The sequence below is a fragment of the Athene cunicularia genome (assembly GCF_003259725.1).
Source record: "Athene cunicularia isolate RWA chromosome 4 unlocalized genomic scaffold, athCun1 chr4_part3, whole genome shotgun sequence".
Taxonomy (NCBI): domain Eukaryota; kingdom Metazoa; phylum Chordata; class Aves; order Strigiformes; family Strigidae; genus Athene; species Athene cunicularia.
The window spans coordinates 13,969,366-13,989,993 of NW_020799100.1; the positions used below are offsets into that span (position 1 = coordinate 13,969,366).

The following is a 20,628-nucleotide window of genomic DNA, read 5'->3' on the forward strand; positions in this document are numbered from 1 at the left end:
CTGTTGGATGTCTGTGTTTAGGAAAAGGGTCTGGTTTCCTTATAACTCTTCCTTATGCTTCTAAGTCCTTAAAACCCTTATAAATTTATACATATAGATATATAGAACAAGAAAGTGCCTTTTTATGTATTTTCTATATAAGCAGGACAAGGCCTCAGTTTCCTCTTTCAGCTGAAGGAGTCAGAAAAGCCAGTGCCATGCTACAGTCTCTTAAGCAAATGGTTGGAATCACATCTGGGGCTTTAATATTTGTCAGGGGGATTTTTTATGTGTCAAAGAATAAAGCAGAAATAAAAGGAGGGGCACACTTCTTTTAAAACCTAAGGGACAATATGTTGGATTTTACATTTCTATAGCAACACGAACATTGGTAATATGCACACAAGGAGCTGAAAAACAATTATAGCAATCTAATATTAGAGATCAAAAGTAAGGCAAAACAGGGAAATCAAGCATGTAATTTGTTCATTGTTCATTTATCACACTCAACATGAATATTTTTGTATCTGAGACTTGGACTCAGGGGAGTTACATCATGCAATCATGGAGCCTTTCTTTGAAAAGAGCTTTTTACATTAAAAAACAAACAATAACAACAGCAGCATTCTTCTAACAGATCACAGCTGAAGCGAAGCAGTTGTATTTCCAGGATTAGAAACTGGTTAATAGAATTAGTGGATGTCTGAGGCATCAAGCTGTGTCTGATAATGAGATGAGTTATAAATAGTGTCATTAATTCACATGTCCTTCTAACACATGCCACTCCAGTTAATGTACAAATCCCAAATCCCTCAATGCAAAATACACTGACCTCCTCATTAAAGTATCTAATGGCATGAAGCCTGGTTTGCATGTATCCACTGTCTAGTGCTCTGGATCAGGAATAATTACAGGGCAGCATTTCTGTTCCTGAGCTAGGAGGCAGAAGTATCTATGTCACCAGAAAATAAGACTTTCCTCATGTCTCATGCTGCCTTTTCTAAATGTTGGGGTGTGTTATGGGGCAGCACATCCCACTGTGCCCTGCGAGGAGAGGCTGCCCTGGCGTCAGTGTTGGGGCGCTCCAGCATCCTCTGAAACCTCTGTCTGTCTCACAGCATCCTTTGACATCTTGCTGTTGGGCCCCTAAAGGTAAATATACCTTATTCATCCCTGTGCTTACTCCACTAGCAGCAACTTTTCTGACAGGAAAGGGTCACTGCTGACGGCAGCTGGCATTAGTCTCTGTCCAAAGCTCAGCTGGGTTCCCAGGCACCGAACAGAGGGATTTCCTGCAGTCTGGCCCCATCCCTCAGGCAGCCCCTGAGGTTTCTCACTTGTTGGAAAAGAAACACTTTATGGGGAGCAGAGATGGGGTGCTTGCTGTTCCTGGGGCTATACAGAAAAGGCCCAGCACCTCAGTGTGCATCTTTGCTAGTGAACAGCCTTATACAGGAAGGAAAGGCAGAAGCAACTGTTCTCTTTCTTTCTTTTTTCACCATTTTTCTAATAGGCCTCTGGAGAAGTGAACGTACTTCTGGTAAGTGCCTGGAGAGAGCAGTTATCTTCAACATGGTATGGAGTTTTCAGCAAATGTATCCTGCATCTCTTGGGGCACTTTGGGATGTCAGTGCTGCAGATGTGTGTGCAGCTGGTGCAGCAACCGAAGGAAACTGCCGTTACAACACACACAAACTGGACTTTTGTTCCCTGCCAGCACCACATGCAGCCTGAGTAATATTTGTCCTGTTTCCACATTAAGAGAGAGAGAATGTGCTGGGTGTTTTCAACAGGTGAGCAAACTATCTCTCTGCAGTATTATGGCTTTTGTCAGTGACAGTTTCCACGGTGTTCATGTTCTCTTTCTCAGTCTCAGAGTGAGCACAATTTCATTATCTCCAAGGAGAGTGTTTAAATTGCATATCTTGTTAATAAATTAAACCCTGGTAGTTATGGGTTTTTCTAAATAATCTAATAAGGATGCTTCTGCTTTGATGGGGGGAGTTTAACTGTAAAAGCAATATTTATGATGTATTTAAAGAAACTGTGATCAACAGGACCGCCTTGCGAGGGGACTAAGGGTCCTCTCTGCCCTGTACAGCCAGAGTCCAACTTGTTCAGAAAAAGAGCTACTGGTTTAAACGCAGGAATCGTTGAGCCTGTTGTCATTTCATCAAGGGATTCAGGGGATCTTTGAATAAAGCTCTCCTTTCCCACTCCTGAGGCCTTCCGCAGCCGATCTTCTCCCACTGCAGCTGCACTGGGCAAGGTGCAGCCCACAGGCCAGGATGTCCTGCGGAGCAGGGACAGTGCATCCCCGCTGGCCACCGATGTCCTGGAGATACAGTCTGGGTTTGTTTGTTCCTTTGTTTGTGACATTGCTGATTTTGATGTTGCTAGGGTGGATCTACACTGTAGCAGAGCATGGAACTGTGTCAGAGAGGCCATGCTGCTCAGCCCTCTCTAATGTCAAGTATCACAAGAGCTAAAGGTAAGGTGGAGCAGGAGACTTGTGCTGTGTGTCCCTTTCATGTGCTAGCTGCACTGCTGTGATTCAGCTGTGGCTTGGAAAACCCCATTCAAAATGAACTCTAGTTAGCCTGGCTATTGTTTGAGAGAGCTATTTAAAATGCATGCATATGGATTGGAGCAATAGGATGATAAACAGCAAGTGGGATGAGCGCTCTCTCCAGCTCATCTATGCTTTAGGGGATTTCATTCCTCAAGGCATATTTCTGGAGGTTAAACCATGGAGCCAGAACAACCTGAAGGATCCACAGGGATTGAAGTTGCTGGTTTCTTTCCAATTACTTTTCTGGCACTGCACTGAGCATCCCTTCTGACAGAGACCACAGGCTCTTCCTGCAGTGCCAGCACAGCCAGCCTTGAACCTTCCTGCACTAAGGGATCATTGCTTTAGAGGGCAGTTAGTGCAAAATGTAATCCCGCAGTCACCAGGTCACTGAAACGCATCAGCATTTGCTTGTGCAGAGACAGAAGGGTCAAGCCTCTGTTGGAAAATCTCCCTGTTTGGGGGGGAAGGGGGGGGATTCTGCTCTGAGACTGCTTGCCAAGCCCAAATGCCCTGAAATCATGATATTGACTTACAAATCATGAGGTTTAGTTTCATTCTAGGATTTAAGTCTTCAGAGTGCACATATTCAGGCTTTATTCTGAGCCTTTCAGGGAAGCAAAGAAGACACTGAGATCCTCCTGTAATCACCTGCCTCCGGGAGCTGCAACTCCACAGACAGTACTGGGTATCAGAAGAGCTGGCAAAATCACAGGGGTTCAGAGCTGTCTTATCTGGCTGCGGCGGGTAACGTGTTAGCTGTAGTGACAAGGAAGTGTTACTGGTGTTGTGCAAGAATATTCTGGGTAATTCCCAGTGCACATATTTAAAAAGAGAAGCCAGAAATCTGTGGCAGAAATATGGAGCACAGGGGATCTCCAGGACTGGGGATAGTCAGGGCAAACAGAGCGGAGAGGGATCTGGATTTTGGGTTGAGGAGCCAAAAGTCAACCCAAGTGGCTCCTACAAAACCAGCCCAAAGTTGCAAAGAGCCCATGTCTATGAAACATCTACAGATGCCTCATTATGTAAAATTATTCCCTTCTGAATCTACGATAGAATAATCTGGTGCTGTAATATGATGCTGCTGGCTAGCCAGCACTGGCTTGCGATGTCTGTGCTGGTGTTTCTTGTTCAGTTTCTGCAATGCTGGGATGAAGATGAGTCTGTGCGTCGGGCTGGGGACCAATGCCAGAAGAACTGTTTAATTCCTGGTCTGGCCTCAGCAGTTCCTCCATAGATTAGGTAAGACATTTGGCTTTTCAGCATTTATAACCTGGTCCTGAGGATAGTGGACTTTGCCTTCACGACAGCCACAGGCCTGCCTTTGTCCTCCTCTATTGCTGCAAGAGCTGCCAGTCCTGGAAGTGGCATAAAACATGTATAGCTTTTTCTGGAAGAAATTAAAAGTCGGTCTTTTATATTGGTAGATGTCATACACCAACTGGCTTATAAATAGAACTTTAATGCCTAAAAAAGGTGATAATCACCTTCATACTTGCTTAATAGCATTGTTTTAAAGTGAATTGCCAACATCATATATTACCTTCTTCCCCTACAGTAAATGGTGTCTCCCTGCTGTATTTTATTACTTATTGTAAATTCATTCAAGCAGTATATTTTGCTTTCAGCGAGGTACCCTCAGTTACTTTTTCTGTCCAGGATAAATTGAGATAAATTTTGCCTATGCCTGGGTTTTGCTCATGGCATCCGTCTTTGCCCATGAAAAGTTACAGCTGGAGTTGAACAGGACTTGAGAAATGATAATATCATACTGCAGAAAGTTACAGATCACCAGTCCGCAGTCAAGCTGTGTACAGAGGGCTCACTGAAGCAGCCAGGAGTTTAATAGGAAGTGAAAAACATAAAGAAATGTGATGTATTCTCTAATGTTTATCCTGGTAAAGTAATAAGTACATTACAAGAAAATGACACTCATGCCATCATAAGATTATGCAGGAGCATATCACCCCAGCCACCACTGTTTGTCACTAGTTACCATTTTCACCCTTGGAGGTGTATGGATTTATTCTTAGAGATATAGAAATGTGAATTATATTGGGGGGAGAGGGAAGACTTCAAATAGAGATCTCCAACACTTTGCTGACAACCCCATGCTCCCATGGCTTAGCAAATCTCATAGCTGTGGCCACTGTGTTGTCAAATTGAATAAAAGCCATGAGGCTGTCACCAATCACCTTCCTGCAGAAGTTGTGGAGCCCTGCTTGATTGAAGGCTCTGGTTTCACAGCCCTGGGAGTAAGATGTGACCCAAGGTCAGTGAAGCTTTGCAGTGACTCTGGGGAGACCTGCCTGTGGCAATGAAATCTCCAATCTTTGCATGTCTTTTAGGAAGTTGTACTAGGTGCCCCTACATTCAACAATTGTAGGGGTCCATCTAGCTCTTGGTTTCTGCTTCCAGCTCTAGAAACCCCAGGATTGGTCCATGTCAGGGTCCAGTGGCTGTGTTGGGATGGATGTTGGCAGATACCCCATCACACCCACCCTCGCTGCAAAGCAACACCTGCTGTGGCTAGTCAGAGCAGTACCTCAAACACAGAGTTCATACGGATAGAAAAACCAATGATTATTCAGGTCCCCCAGGTTATGAGGCTGCCTGCAGCCCTGGGATGGATCATCGGCACTCAACATCCCGACTGCTTTTCCTGCAGCAGTGGGGAGTGCAAACAGCAAAACTGTTCTCTCCTGAATTGTCATTGTTTGCTCCACCAACATGAAGTGCTCATCTTGTGGCAGATTGGTTCAAAACATCTTTGGAGATACTTCTGGGCATTGCTGGAAATCCCACTCAGACCAGATTCTTTCTGAGCACAAGTAGTGTATTAAAGCCTGATGTGTTTCCAGTTCCCTCTGTGAGGGCTCACAATTCCTTTCACTCCACATTTCCTCTGAAAGTCTCTATACTAGAGGGGACGAGCACCTGTAGAAGCAGATGCCTGTCCTCTGCTGGGATCTCTCTGTTCCCTAACCACTGTAAACCCTTGAAGTTTATTCTGTCCACAGATGCTGCTGAGAAGACAGGAGCATTTCCTCTGGTGCTTTTAGCATTCTGGACATAAAATCAATTGATTTTTAGATCATGGGCTGAGAGTTAAAAGCCAGTTGGGATGGATTTTGTTTAACTTCTCTATTTAAATAGCCCATGCTGTTTGAATACTTATACTTGCCTTTTTATTAGCTCACCCATGTTAGCAATTTGTATGTCTAGATCTCATGTCACTGAAAAAAAATAAGCAGCTGGCCCGTAGGGTGACAAATAGTTATTAGCCAGTGTCTGATGAGGAATCACTCAATGTTATGGCCTCCTAACCCAAGCAGGGCATGAAAACCTCAGCATATCAGGTGCTACTGGGACATTTTGCCGCCCTTGCCAGCCCTTCTCACTGCTGACTTGTCCTGTGGTAGGTGTCTTTTGGACTGTCAGGAGCACCAGGATCATCACTGCGCTGTTGTTATCTTGCAATAACCCTGTACACTGCTATAATAACTAAGCTGTGAAGGGCAAGGTCACCTCTGATATTTGCAAAGGCAGTTAGGACTTGAAGAGCACTAAACTCAGATTTCTTCAAGCCATTTCATTTTATTGATCAGACACATTTTTATTTTCAGATTGCTCACTCTTGGGAACCATCCAGATTTCATAGTGTGAAGGACTGTGTAAAATGTAATGATTCAGCACTCCCAGTGTGGCTGTCTGTGGATTTTGTCAACTTTGCAAGCTACATTTAAGATGCAAGACAGGGCTTGAAGAGCACCATCATATATCCGATGCTTTTCTGAAAGAGTCCTCCTATTTGCATTTCCCTCTTGTCCTCTTTAAAATCAAAACACATCTTTCACCTTTTTGGTTAAATCCTGTAATTTTCCTGGAGGGGAGATTCCCAGCACGTAAGAGTTCAGCAATTCAGACCACGCATGGACAGATACTTAACTAACTCTTCTTCCAAAAATTTCTGTACAGGTTGGTAAGTTTTCCCTATAGCTCATGGGTCTCAGATCAGACAGGTGACAATTCAGGTGAGAAGCTGGAGTTCACCATCACCCACAGAAAGTGCAGCACAGCTACATGCTGTCATTGCTTCTTTACCAGCCTTGTGAGTGCTGACTCGGAGCACACACAGGCATTTCTTGGAGACTCTAGCATGAGCAACCTTACTGGCAATTTAATGTCTTTTTGCACAGAAAAGATATATTTTTTTTTGCCTTGACTGAATGAGAGACTTAAAATCCCAAGAAAAAACCCACAGTGATTCTAGATCAATAGGGAGAAATAGACAGTAAACACTTCAGTATATTGTGCAATAAAATGAGCCCTCATGCCTTATAAATACAAGCGCTTAGCTTATCATATGCATGCAGTCAGTCCTGCAGTATCTACCAACTGCTCGAAGGGCACACAGCTAAGCAAGTCTGAAGCCACTGAAGCTGCCTTTGTATGCTATTTCTCCCACTTGGTGAGATATCTTGGACTGAGAATGACTCTGAGAAGAGCCATTGTCATCACCCTGGACATGGGTGTACTGGGTGATGCAGGGTGGAGACACCTGTGCTGGCTCTGCATGGATCTGGCTTATGTTTAAAACCAGTAGCAACCATTCTCATTACTTTAGGTAACACAGAAATCCCTCTTACACTGCTGATGACACACCAGTTGCCCAGATATAGGGATCAACAACAAAGATAGGTGGCTGGAGAGTGACAGTTGGAGCATCTTTGTGTGTGGGATCTGCAGAAATATCTGCAGAGCTGAGAGAGTTGAGCTATCTGCAGAGTTATTCTCCTAACCAAGCTAGCTGTGCCTTCAGGGCTTGCAGGTTTTCCTTGCAGTATAGCCAAGTAGTCCTGTAGTCCAGTGAAATTTGGCTGATGGAAATCCATGCTGTCACACTTCATTAGAGGATGGTCAGGGACAGGCATGGGGAGAAAAATCTAGGCTGATTTGCAAACACCTCATTTCTTTCAGAAAACAGACTAGAAATCTTCTCAGCACACACACGTAGGCTGTCTGTGAGCAGCTCTGAGTATACATGAGATGAGAATGTTGGTCTGCCAAGTCAAACAAGTGCTGGATGCTGAAAGCTGCTAAGATATAGAGACTTTCCTTAGCAGCAGCCCAACCTGAATTTTGTGGATTTCCATGTTTTTTCTTTTCAGTCTTCAGTCATCATGTGCTCCTTTGAGGTTATTATGGCTGTGGCTTCTGGGCTCCCCTTCCCCAGTCCATGCAAGTTCATCCCAAGGAAGCACCAAGCCAAGAACTTGCACAAACCCAACCAGGCACTTGCAGGGCTGCTGGTACTGGGCTGTTGCAGGTCCTCTGCAAGTCCACACACCACCTCTCATCTGGAACAAGTATCACCAGTGCCTTGAATTTGATATGAAATATTGTATTTCTGTATGTCACAGAAACACAGGAATCAGACATTTAATTGATGGGCAAGCTCAAGTTGTGAATTACCACACATTCCAAGTACTATTCCCCTGACCTCGTCTACAAGCCAAGGAGGAACTGATGTGATTAATCCCTTTACTTACCTGAGGCTCCCATTCCTCCTTCAAACACTTTTTCACATTTCTTTTGAGAAACAATACTTCCAAACAAGGTAGTAGAGAATAAATAATGAAATATGAGAAGATTTCTGTGGAATTCTTCATATTGTCACGTTCCCAGTTCACCTCCTTGCCTCAGATTCCCTTTGTTCCCCCTCCATCCTCCCACCAGCCTCTCTGTTTGTTCTTTTTCCTTTTGACTGCCCACTTTCACATCCATTTTGGCTTTCCTTCAGTCTTTTAATGCTGTATCTGTTCCTTGAATTTACTATAGTTTGACATTCTGTTTTATGAGTCACCAATGGGGACAGAGTTCGAAGTAGATCAAATCACACAAACTAGTTCTTAGAGCTCCTTAAAACTAATTTGAATTCATGCTCTTTTTTTCCCCTGATAAACCTTTGTGGACTCTTTCCTCCACACAATGCCCCCAAAAGATGATGAAGTAAATACATGTATTTACTGCACATGGTGATGACTGTATGTTGGGGATGGAGGGGACCCACATCTTCTTTCCTCCTCCCTCTGCACAGGTATTGAGCTAACACACCACAGAAAATCTGAATCATGTTTCCTTCCTCATAAGGTTTCTCTAACCTATTCTTTCCCTTAATAATTTAACTTGATGACCCATAGTGAGGAACTTCAGTGGTAGCAAACTGATCATGCATCCCCATTTACAACTTTCCTAGTGAAATGTGGCATGGCAGCAACGCTGAATCCCCAGCACTTCTATAGCCAAAAATTATTTTTCCCCACCTTTTTGTCCATTATACTTTATTGAACTTGTTTCTGCTAATACAGTAGGAATAATGCTGGTGCCTAGAGAAACGCATGCTCACCAAACAACAACTAAATTCTCCATACAACTCCACTTTACTCTGGTGTTTAATCACCTTCAGAAATTGTTCCCAAGCTTGTATATGCTACTAAGAGCATTAGTCTTTCAATAACTTTGTGCTATGGTGGTGTGAGATGATTAGGTTGGCAAGGATTTCTGTTGTGGTGTCATCATAATTTTCATTAGTACAGTGAATTATGACAGCTTGTTCTCTGCTCAAATTGATGTGATTACTACTCTGAAACCCTGGCACATTTCACTAACACCTGACATCTGGAAGAGAAAGGTGGGAGGCAAAGCAAGCTCTCAAAGTTGCTGTGTGATGCACACTGATGGTCTCCTCATTTGTTCCAGCAGCTGCTGCAGTCAAGGGTAATGGCCTTTGTTGGTCAGCAGAGCTAATGCAATTCTTGCAATGACAAAACAAATAGCTCTTGTGATTAGTGATGGAAGATAATACCATCAAACAATGTATTGTGCTGAACAAGCAGTGACGGGAATAAGCAGTGCATCCCTATTTAAATTAAGGTAATGTGTCAGAAGTGGGTGAATGAGTTGGAGAATTATTTTAAAAAGAGCAGAAAGCACACATTAAGTGTACAAGTGTACGTCAAATTGAAGGCCCATATCAGAACAGAAATCATTGTTATAGCTTGTTAAATGGAGGATTGTTCTACCAGCAAAACTGTAAAGGGATGGTTTTCTAGCTCATCTAACCAAGGATGAACTCTAGCTCTCGCATGTTTGCGATGCCTGGCAGGCTGGTAGCACACAGGTGACTTGGGATCTGCAGGAGCTGTGCAGACACAGGGCCTGGTGCAGCACACCCCTGCTTTGTGCCCAGCTGCAAAGGGGGACACAGATGTACCTGGTATGGGTACAGCTCAGCTGGATGCTGTGACCTGAATGGGAAAAGCCACCACCTCATCCTTGTTCTCCCTTTTGGGGAGGCCACCGACACTCTCAGATCTGTTGTCACACTGTAGCTGCCTGCAGGAGCCCCTCAGAGTGTGATGGAGGCAAGGGATGCCCAGGGACGCTGGGGATGCCCACGCTGGGGATGCCCACACTGGCCTGGCCACAGTCCTGCCCACGACCTGCAGTTCCCCAGTGTGCATGCTGCCAGCCTGCCTTGCTTCATACCTACCATTTAGCAACGGTAGCAAAAGGAGCCACCAAGAATAAGGCAAGTTCACAGTGGAAGTGAATTTTCTTTGCATTACAAGAGAAATTCCTTTTCTGCAGCATTAAGCTTCTCACCAGCAGACCGCTAGCAATGTTTTTCTGTGCAGACATATATATTCCAGCACTCGTCACTGGTGATGAATCTTTTCACAGTGATCCTGTTCCCTGCGGAGTCAGCAAGCCCCACACGCTGCTGGTGCTATGAGTGTCCGATAGGAAAATCTGATTTGCACTTCCACCATTAAGCTTCTATTTCCAGCCCTGAAAATTATGCTGGGTGACATTAGGCAGCCAGGCTCTGTAAAACAGTGTAGACAAGACTGTCAGATCACTGCCTTGGCAGAATAATCTGCTCTGACACTGAGGAAACCACTGTATGGATAAAACCAAGCCCTGACCCAGCCAGGGACACGCATGAGTGCGAAACACCACCACTGCCACTGCAAGACCTGGGGATCCCTGGGTGTGCCACACGCGACACCACTGCCTGGGGACTTGGCCAGCACCATGCATCGCCAAGGAAAGCCAAAGTGCCTTCACACAAGTTTTATGCATGAGCTGCAACTATATGAAGCAACCCCCCCAAAACGCTGGTGGCGTGGTCTCCCTCGCAGAAGGTATTTCAGGCTGCTGGTAGCAACCATGTCTGTGTTGGGCTGTAGCACAGACACCGGGGAGGCTGCAAAGGGCCTTGGCAGTGCATCCAGCTCTTAGCAAAAATTTATGTGCTCTTAGCAAAAAAAAAATATGCAACTTTCACAGCTCTACATCCAACTTTTCTTAAAACACAGTGAGGTCTTGTGGCTGCCATTATCAGAGATATTTTCTGTACAGCTACATATTAAACTTTTAAGAAAGTAACCAAACCCATTAATCACTAACATATTTCTTACTACTATACCGGCCAAGGTTTACTTCAGTACTTATTTTAATGGATTGCTCAGCTATGAACGATTTTAAGGTTAAAGGTCTTGCAAGACTCTTTTTATAAGCTTTCTGAAATCTAATCCATCACTAATTTCCATATGTCTTGCACGGCACTTGGCTAATGTAATGCATCACCACATAAATCCCTCTCTGATAAAATTATCCTGGGTATTACAGAAATTCAAAACATTGTTCTTAACTACGTGTGCCTTTTTCAGATGTCTCACTAGTTGAGACATAAGCTTAGTGTGTTCAAGATTTTTTTTCCTTAATGATATTGCAATAGGAAGTTTAAGATGACACCTGGCAGTTTAGATTTTCCATGACAGCAAATGTCACAGGCAGAACTGGCTTTTGAATGGCAGCTTTTAATAGAGAACAATCAAACTCCTGCTCCTGCATCCCCAGACTCAGATTTTGGCCTCAGTTCCAGTGTTTCTCACTCATCCCACAAGCCAACCTGCTTTCTCTAACATCGTGTAAAACACTGATGTGACTCCTTTGCTCTTTCATCATTGATTTCCCCAGATAATTTTGGTATTCTCTGTTACCCAGGATGTACAACCACCAGCCTACATCAGCAGTACTCTGCTTCTGATAGTTGCCTGGTTGGTTATCCAGCCATGACCTCCCGCAGAGGAAACAGCAAACAGCATTATTCAGCTAACTGTAGCACACACAACTCAGCTGTACTCTCATCTAAGACCAGACAGCTTTTTACTTCTCTATCCTTGAGTTACTAAGAAGTTTTCTATAAATGATGGGAGAAGGGCAGCATGAGAAGCCAGGCCAGGTCTACAGCAGTATATGCTACATAGAAAGTTTGTGTCCAAATGCAGCATCTAAAATAGAAGAAGGCAAAAATTAGTTTTTTCCAAGAAGTGTAAGGAAAGCTTGAAAATACAAGCCTGTTAGCACCTCACAAAGTCAATACAAGACCTGAAAGAGTATAGAAGAGGAGATAAACTGGAAAGGACGCTTTGTTAGTACATTGAAAAAAAATATGGAAATGGAAAAAGTCTCATATGTGAAGTCATATTCAATGATTGTGGTAAGAGAAACTATTATATCAAAGCCTGCAGACAAGAAAAGACAAAATATATACCACATAAGTGAGCAGTGATTCAGACAAGGAGACTGTGCAAGTATCTGACATTACCCCAGCAAAACAGCAAAAATAAATTATGTACATTAAACTATCTTCATGTGTAAAGAACCAGCCCCACGCAGCCCCTGGGAAGCAGCACACTGAGGTGGAGCCGTGGGAGGTTACCTGCAGGGAGTCTGAGTAACTAACCCTGAATAAGTAAATTCGATAGTCTGTAATGCAGCTGTATCACATCCATGCCAAAGCTGATTGTAAAGCAAAGCTGAGCCAGCAGTTCAGAATTAAAGGCGGCTGCAGAAAGCAAAGACAGACATGAAGTTACAGAGAAACCAAAGGCCTCAGAAACCATCTTTCGAGAGATTTGTTGTTTTAACCTAATACACCTGTCACTTTAAAGTCCTTGAATGCCATCTCCAGTAGAGCTGCACTGTACATGCAAGGAATACAAAATTCACCTTTGGCTGGATAAGTATCACCTATTCCAGGCTGCTTGGTGCTTCTGGGTGCTACAGTATTTCAGGTAGTTCTGAAATTATGAGATATCTGGGCTCTTCCCCTCACCAGCAGTGAAGGTAGTTACTTTCTGAAAACAAGCTTTATCAGGGCTTGCAATGGGGAGGGCTCTCCCCACAGGGTTACTTAATGCAAGTCCCACAACAATTCTTAAAATTGCAAACTGCCAGCCAGGTTTCCTAAGCCAATATATTTCCAATAAGAAGTGCTTGTTTTATTTACAGGTTACCATCACAAGAAGATTTGCATCACGTTATTAAACTAATATTGCTGAGAATGATGTGACCGGAATAGCTGTTCATGCCTCATGGCCATAAGTGGTTTATGCCGAGCCCACCGCCATCCTTCCCCCTGTACTGCCTCATCTGTGCTGACATTTCCTCGTGAATATTTAAAGTAATGTCTGCTCTCATCTCTTGTTCAGGATCAAGCACAAGCACACTATAGTGCATGATGGGCAGCTGTCATTCAACGCACAGCACCCTGACATGCAATGAGTGCTGGCAATGAACAGATACAGCACTGGTTTATTTGTAAAAACTTCATACCTGCAAGGCTGCTTTGTGGCGTGAGTTGTACAATTCTCACCAATAAGCATTTAAAACTTTACCTGAAAAGTGACTACAGATATTGGAGCCCTGCTACAGCCTTTCCTTTTTAAGGACAGGAATGTTTGATGGGGCAGGAGTTAAGTGGTGGTGGTGTCATCAAATGTGAAGGGCACCTGTTTGGCTCAGCCTCTGGTGAGAGATTCACCATGCCAGAGGACGAGTGTGAGCAGTGGCTGAGCCTCTCAGAGAGCTCCCCTCGGTTGCAGGGTCTGCTCAGGAGTTTGTCTTTCCCGGGAGGGCAGATCTGCTGCTGGTATGCTGGCACAGCTATCTACATTAGCCAAATAAATGACAGCAGAGCTCATTCCTCCACGAATGCACTGACCTTGCGTGACAGAGTTAGTAGTGAATGACATTTCAAGACACTCTTGAATGGGGACACCAGGTTATTTGTTCGTTAATGGAAATGACACCTCACTGCCTGCAGGGTCATGCATTACACCAGTGTTAAACCTTCTCAAACTATATATATATATATATATATATATATATATATATATATAAAGCAAATTCTGCACAGCTATGTTTGTGTGTTCTTCTCATTGTGACCTCTTAGACATATTCCTGGCCTATGATCAGGCTGTCAAAAACACACTAATCTGTCACCAGTGCCTGTGGGGCTTGTGCTGCCAAGCTACTGGAAGATACACATGATATAGAAGGGACGGGGGCACTGGGTTATTAATAGCACCTGCCTTTGCCATGCGGCTTTTTAACAGAGCGTTGCCCATGCAAAAGTAATCTCTGCTTCTGCACACTCTGAGGTATTGGAAATAATTCAGTCTGCAAAATAAAAACAAGCTTGAGGCAATGGAGCTCTCAGACTCAGAGGAGACTGTGTCCTGCCACATCCTCCCTCCCTCCACTTGCCTTACCTGAACCCTCCCGTGGCACTGCAGTGTCCCCTGAGCTGTGACTCTGCTCCCCCCTTTGCCATGGGGACTCTGCCAGAGCTGCATGGAAATGGGATTGCCCCAGGGTGTTGCTAAGAGCAGCAAGAAGGATGCTGAATGCCTTCCAGCTCCCCTCCGCATGTCACATCTGCTTTGTCCTTGTCCTCTGTCCTCCAGCGTCACCCTGGCACTGGGCTGAGTGTACGGCTCACCTTCACCAGGATGCATGTCCATGAAAGGGAGAGGGTTCTGACAGCTTTCCAAAGTCCTTGCGTAATTTGGACACTACAAGGAAATACCAACATTTAGGCAAAATACTGTAAGCATGTGTGTCCTCCCCCTCCATTTTCTTACCATAGAGCAAAGTCAGGTGGGAGCCTCACTCCTTCCTCCTGGCTTGCTTTTCACTCCCTGTGAATGGAAACTGGGGTGAATGGAAACAGACCCATTTGTGATGGAGGGAAGAGCTCCTTTCTATCTCCCCATGCTTCCTTGGTTCATTTGTTGCAATGATTCTTGCTTGGAGAGTGCTCCTTCCATTTGAAAATCTCTCCCTGCTTATAACCCCTTGGAAACACCACTGTGAGTAGCTTTGCCCATTACAGAAATTACACCAGCCCTTTGCAACATTTAGAGAGCTTTCATCACCTCTAGCAGTGTCAGAACAACACCACAGCAGCCTCAGCAGTAGGCAGTCACCCAGCTACTGCCCTTGGGCTATGCTGGGATGCAGACAGGAGCCATACAGGTAACAGCCACGTTGAGACTGGGGACATCCTTGTGTGCTGTTACCATGGGCTCCGGCTGTAAGATTACTGTCTGTTCAGAACATCTTCTAAATAAAATCCTGTCTATTGTTCACAGTTTTTACATCTGGAGACTCTCCTGAGAAACCTCTCATTACGCCTTTGGAAGAAAAGAAACACTGTAAGTATTCCTAAGATTAGTAACGATATAAACATTTCAGTTGTGCAAACTCATGAATATTCACTCACATGAAGTTGGGCTTTAGTTATATTCAGCTCCTGATTAAGATGTTAGACAAAGCAGACATTCTCCAGTATACTTTGTATGTGTGTTCTGGGGCTAAATAATACTGGCATCATTGCTGTAGCTGCAAATATTCATTTCAATGTTTATGAGAAATTACGTTCTTCAAAATATAAAAACAATAGTTATGGGGCTTTTGTGGTTATATTTTGTTGAAATATGCTTGCAGAAATAGCTGGAAAATATTCTGGTGATTGGTCTCAGCTTATCTCCCTTTTAAGAGGAAATAGTAAGGGAAGTGTGGGCCAGTTTGAACCTGCAGAGGATCTAACAAGATGCTGGTGCTCAGCAGTGGAGTTTACAAAACAGTATGCTCAGTGCAAGCAGTGATATGGTGAACCTGCCAAACAAGGAGACTCCTTTACCCAAATGGTGATCAGACATTAGAACAGGCAACCTCCTCTGCTTCAGCATGATTTATTCGCAGCACAATCTGCAAATCCTTTGTGCTGCTTTGCTGGCATAAAGAGCCACCAAGTGATGAAGAGCTTTGGGATAGACTAAGTGAGGTGTGCTGAGCCTTTTGGGGCCTCTCCCCATTGCCGACCAGTCCCCGAGCACCAGCAAAGCTGGGCGCTGCAGACCCCTGGATCTGCTCCAGCTCAGCCTTTGTTGGCACCCTGCACCACACAGCAAATGAGAGCTGGTGCCAAGGCAAATGCATTAGCGCAGTCTGCTGGCAGCTTGTTCTCTCTATTCCAACTAAGATGTTTGAAAAATATCCCTGGTTTTGTTCACCGGAGTGTTGGCAACAAAGCAAGGAATGTAGGGGAGCATCACATGGGGAATAATGACAGGCTAAATGTTATTTTCATTACAGCCACATTAACATGATTAGAGAAGGTGGTCACAGTGCAAGAGGAGTTTTCTGTCCTCCTTCAGTTCTCCATTACTGGAGACATTAATCCAAAACCAAACCCACCCGTCTTTCCCAAAATCTTACTCATATCTTTCATTCTCCTTTCCTGCTGCAGTCTGTGAGCCTTCAGCTTGCTGGCATGCTTCAGATGATTTTTAAAACATCAGCAGATGGTAGCCATGAATAGTTAATACCCATGGACGTATTTTCTGTCCATAGGTTTCCCAGCACAGGGACTGCCTTCCTCACTACACACCCCCTAATTACAGAAATCTTCACCTGTAAGATGGTCCCATGGTGTTGTCAAGACAGAGCAGCTTTTGAGCACTGTTTTGTGTAGTCATGCACCATGCTTCACATCCCTAAAGCAAATAGAAAATTGCCAGAGGGTCTCCCCCTTTCAGAAAAAGGAGAAAGAAATCCTCTAAGTCTGAAGGACAGAAAGACAAGGAGTGGGCAAAGGCAAATGCTGCTCAGGGAAATAATCACCCAAACTTAGGAAGCAAAAGAACCTTGAATGAAACAGAAAATTGAGCTTGGATAATTTTCCAATTCATTAACTGCTGAAATGGAGCAAATTCCACATCTGGACCTGACTTCATTAAATCTCAGGTTTGAGTCACATTGACCTCTTACTGCCGAATCCCATCCCTCTCTAACCAGAGTAGGAAGCTGGTCCCTTAGAGAGACACTCGCCCAGCAGTGCTGTCCCATTGCAGACATTCCCGTCAAGCAGCTCCAAGCTGTCCATCCAAGATTTACTCCCAGCCTTTTGAACCCAGCTCTGCTTTTCAAAGCACAGCAGGACACACTACTTCATGCCTTGAAATCCTGGAGGTAAAACAAACAACATCAGCGTGCACAGAGCTAACATAGCTTGGACACAGTGCTGCTCCTGCTCTTCAATCCCACCGAGATGGCCTGGAAATGCTGTACTGTGGCAGTGCTGGGCAGTGAGGAGCAGACCCAGAGCACCAGTGCTGCAACAGGACAGTTGGCTGTAAAATTGTGCAGCACGTAGTTGTCTCCATAATTTCTGACAGCTCAAAAGGTTTGTGACCAGGAGGGCCAACAGAAAAAAAAAAAAAAAAAAAAGTTACTCATATTTAGTCACCCTCAGTCCATATTTAGGCACCTACATACATTGCCCACTTCCCAGCTGGGACAGACAGCATTTTAGTTGCGAGGAACTGAGATCAAGCTCAGCAGGATGCCCACACATTTCAGCATCCCACACACTTAATACCCATGAATGTTGCAACATAGCAACTAGTCTGTAATTAGTACAGACGTTGCCAAAGCTGCCTTTGTATTACTTATGAGTCATGCTACTAAAATATTCTTTATTCATTATCCAAGTCCTTTTCATTTCAGTGCCAGCCATTACCATGTTGCAGGCTACACAGGACTCTGTCAGGCTTGTCAAAGCCAAGTGCTTTCTGATAGGGATCTTCATATTTAATCTGACGAAGAATTACTTTACAAAAGAGTGAGATCAAAAAGGTTCATCTCTGAACAAAAGAAGAAAGAAAAATTTAAACGCATCTCAAAGTAAGGGATCTTCTCCTTGTTGCTTCTCCAGGCACACATCTAGTTAGGAGAACCACTTTCAAACTTGGCTTATATTGTTCTGTCAGTTAATTAAATATTTTAATGCCCTTCTAGTTAACGAGCAGGGAAAAAGGCTCATGAAAAACTCAAACTGAATATGAAACTTTTTTTCATCTTTAATGTAATATATGGAACAGAAAGGGGGAAATGTAGCTGAAATGTATTATGACAAGCAAATAAAAGTAATATCAGAAAATTCCTTTGGGCAGATTCTGTTCTAGGCCACTAGTATTTACTAAGATTTATTTTTTTATTCACCGTGTTATTAAATCACTGGGTTGGAAAGTCCTTGGGTCATTTCAAACCACTGTCTCATTGATTTCCTATTCCTAAAGCATCCTTAATATAGGATTGTCATTAGAGCCGATGACAACGATCCCTCGATTTCCCTCGGCAGTGGACTAATTGTCTAAATGTTCTTGCTGTTGAAGATGAACACTGACAGATTAATTCAGGCCCCAAGACCAGGTTTGTAAATAAATGAGTAAGTTTAAAAAAAAAATAAATCTGACATTATCAGAAAAACACAGTAGAAAATTAGTGTCTCGGCTCACTGTTTCCTTGCTTGCATGCAGCCTGCCAGATGCAGGGCGCAAGCAGGGACTGCAGCATGGCAGGAGAGCATCCTGCTGCACCACAGGGCCGTTGGGTGCTGAACTACCTCAAAACTCTACATTTTAGTGCTTTAGCTTACATCTATTATTTCTTACTGCTGGAATGCAAGTTGCACACAGAGGTGCCTCCCCGAGTCTAATATTTTATGGAATGGTGTTTTTTTTATTCAGTTAATTTCATAATCTCATCATGTTCTGCATTTCTAAAATCTTTTAAAGTTTATCTTGAATGTCACTATTCTTTTCAGATTTAGCTGTGTCCTTTAAAGACTTAGTTTTATCACAAAGTGGAATTCATTGCTTTATATTTTGAAAAATACACTCTCAAATGCATCTGCTTCTGAAGTTGAAAGAGTAATTTCAATTTATTTCTGAAGTTTCTTGAATCCCTCTTCAAGGAGCATACAACCTTTGCCCTGCAAACAGTAATCGCTAACACTCTGTTGTTTAGTACAACTAACTGGTTAATATCTTCTAATTTTATTCTTCTGCTTCTGTTTTCTACTCCTTTTTAATCCTTGCTGATTTACTTAGCAATTCTCTTTAGCCTTTGGAAACCCGCTGTATCTATGCTTCAGGGAACAACTACTTTCCCACCCAGATCTGTATCAGAGCTGGAGCATTTTTTCTGGGCCATGCAAGCACTGGAGAGAAGAGGCCAACCCTGGTACCTGTCGGTGCAACACTGGACCAGTGTAACAAGATTACTGACGCTAGTAATGCCTGAGACAGGCCTGAAATGTATTCTCTGTGTCAGAGCAAATCAAAGTGCAGTCAAGAATAATCTTTGAACTATTCAGTTTAGCAATCTAATTATTTCTCAATTAGAAAGGGCATGGCAGAAATGCAGTACAGCATGCTATCAAGAAGACAGAAAGAAAACTTCCAAAGCATTAATCTAGTAATAAAATTAAATTTCTATTTTTAAGATGAATCAAAAATTTTTTCCCCCATGTTATCCATCTTCCTTTCAATAAATCCCTGAGAGCACAGAAGCTTGGCACTAGAATGTACTTAATGCCTTTCAGGAGAAACCAGACTCAGTGGCATCATTTCCTGCAGGCATTACAGACCTGGAAAAACACATCCACATCTGTATGGGGAATGGCACCAGCTCCTTCTCCCAGATCAAAACCCAGCAGCAGTGACTTGCCAAGGATCTATGGCAAAAGGCTGGGCTCTGTGCTGCACATAAACAGACAGATGTGCATGACTTGCCCCACACTGGAAGACCCCAAATTCATGTCACACAGACTCCCAAACCCTGGCACATTGCAGCGTGGATTGAGCAGGGGTCATGTTTCTCACCTTGCTCCCATGCTGGGACCAGCCTGCACACGGAGAGGGTCTCTTCACGGCTGGGGACGTACTGCTGCATCAGTACAAGGAGGGACAGGACCAAAGCAACTGGGAGGAACCACCAGATGGACAGCTGAAGAAGTGCTGCTTTTACTCACCTTTTTTCTACTCCCTTTTGCAAGTGTTTTTGACCAGTACTAAAAGCACATGCATCTGTGTCCTGGTTTTGGCTGGGATAGAATTAATTTTTCCTCTTAGTAGCTAGAACAGTGCTGTCTTTTGGATTCAGTCTGGGATTTGATATGAGAAGAATGCTGATAATACACTGATGTTTTCAGTTGTTGCTAAGAGATCAAGGACTCTCCAACTCCCCATGTCCTGCCCGTGTACAAGAAGCTGGGAGGGAGCACGGCCAGAGCACCGGACCCACATCAGCCACTGAAATACTCCATATCATGTAACATCATGCTCAGTGTATAAAGGAGGGTTGGCCAGGAAGGAGGGGGTTCTCTCTCGCTTCTGGGATTGTGACTGGAGGATCTTGGTTTTTCAGGATTTCTAGCCAGGAATGGGCTGGGTGTCAGTTGGCAGGTGGTGAGCAATCACATTGTGCATTACGTGTTTGTACTTTCTATTATCGTTATTGTTTTATTTTATTACAATTATTAAACTGTTTTTATCTTAACCTATGAGTCTCCCTTTAGCCCTGCAATTTTTTTCCCTATCCCCTTGTCAGGGGGAGGGTGAGCGAGTGGCTGCATGGTATTTGGCTGCCAACTGGGTTTAAACCAAGACAGTCTAGTTAAAGACCCAGTGGTCAATTTAGGGCATCATTTGGCTTGAGCACAGAGAGGTAGGTGACTGAAATGTTCAGCTTCAGGAATGATCGCAGCTGCTGTTTCCAAATCATGGCCAAAGGAGTTTAAAATAATGGAAAATAATACAAAACTACTTTTGAGAGCAAGAATAAGCTTCCCTATAGCACTAACAGACACT

At 43.8% G+C, this 20,628-nt stretch overlaps 1 long non-coding RNA gene across 2 annotated transcripts; it reads left to right on the plus strand.

Moving 5' to 3' along the window:
- Positions 1-724: 724 nt before the first annotated feature.
- On the plus strand, positions 725-20,397 carry LOC113480076. 2 transcript variants are annotated; one of them, XR_003398422.1, is made up of 4 exons: positions 725-1,772; positions 3,115-3,298; positions 15,064-18,187; positions 18,868-20,397. It is a non-coding gene; the product is annotated as an uncharacterized LOC113480076 (long non-coding RNA). The 2 variants fall into 2 exon arrangements; XR_003398423.1 differs by having other exon boundaries at positions 725-1,131.
- The last annotated feature ends 231 nt before the right edge of the window (positions 20,398-20,628 follow it).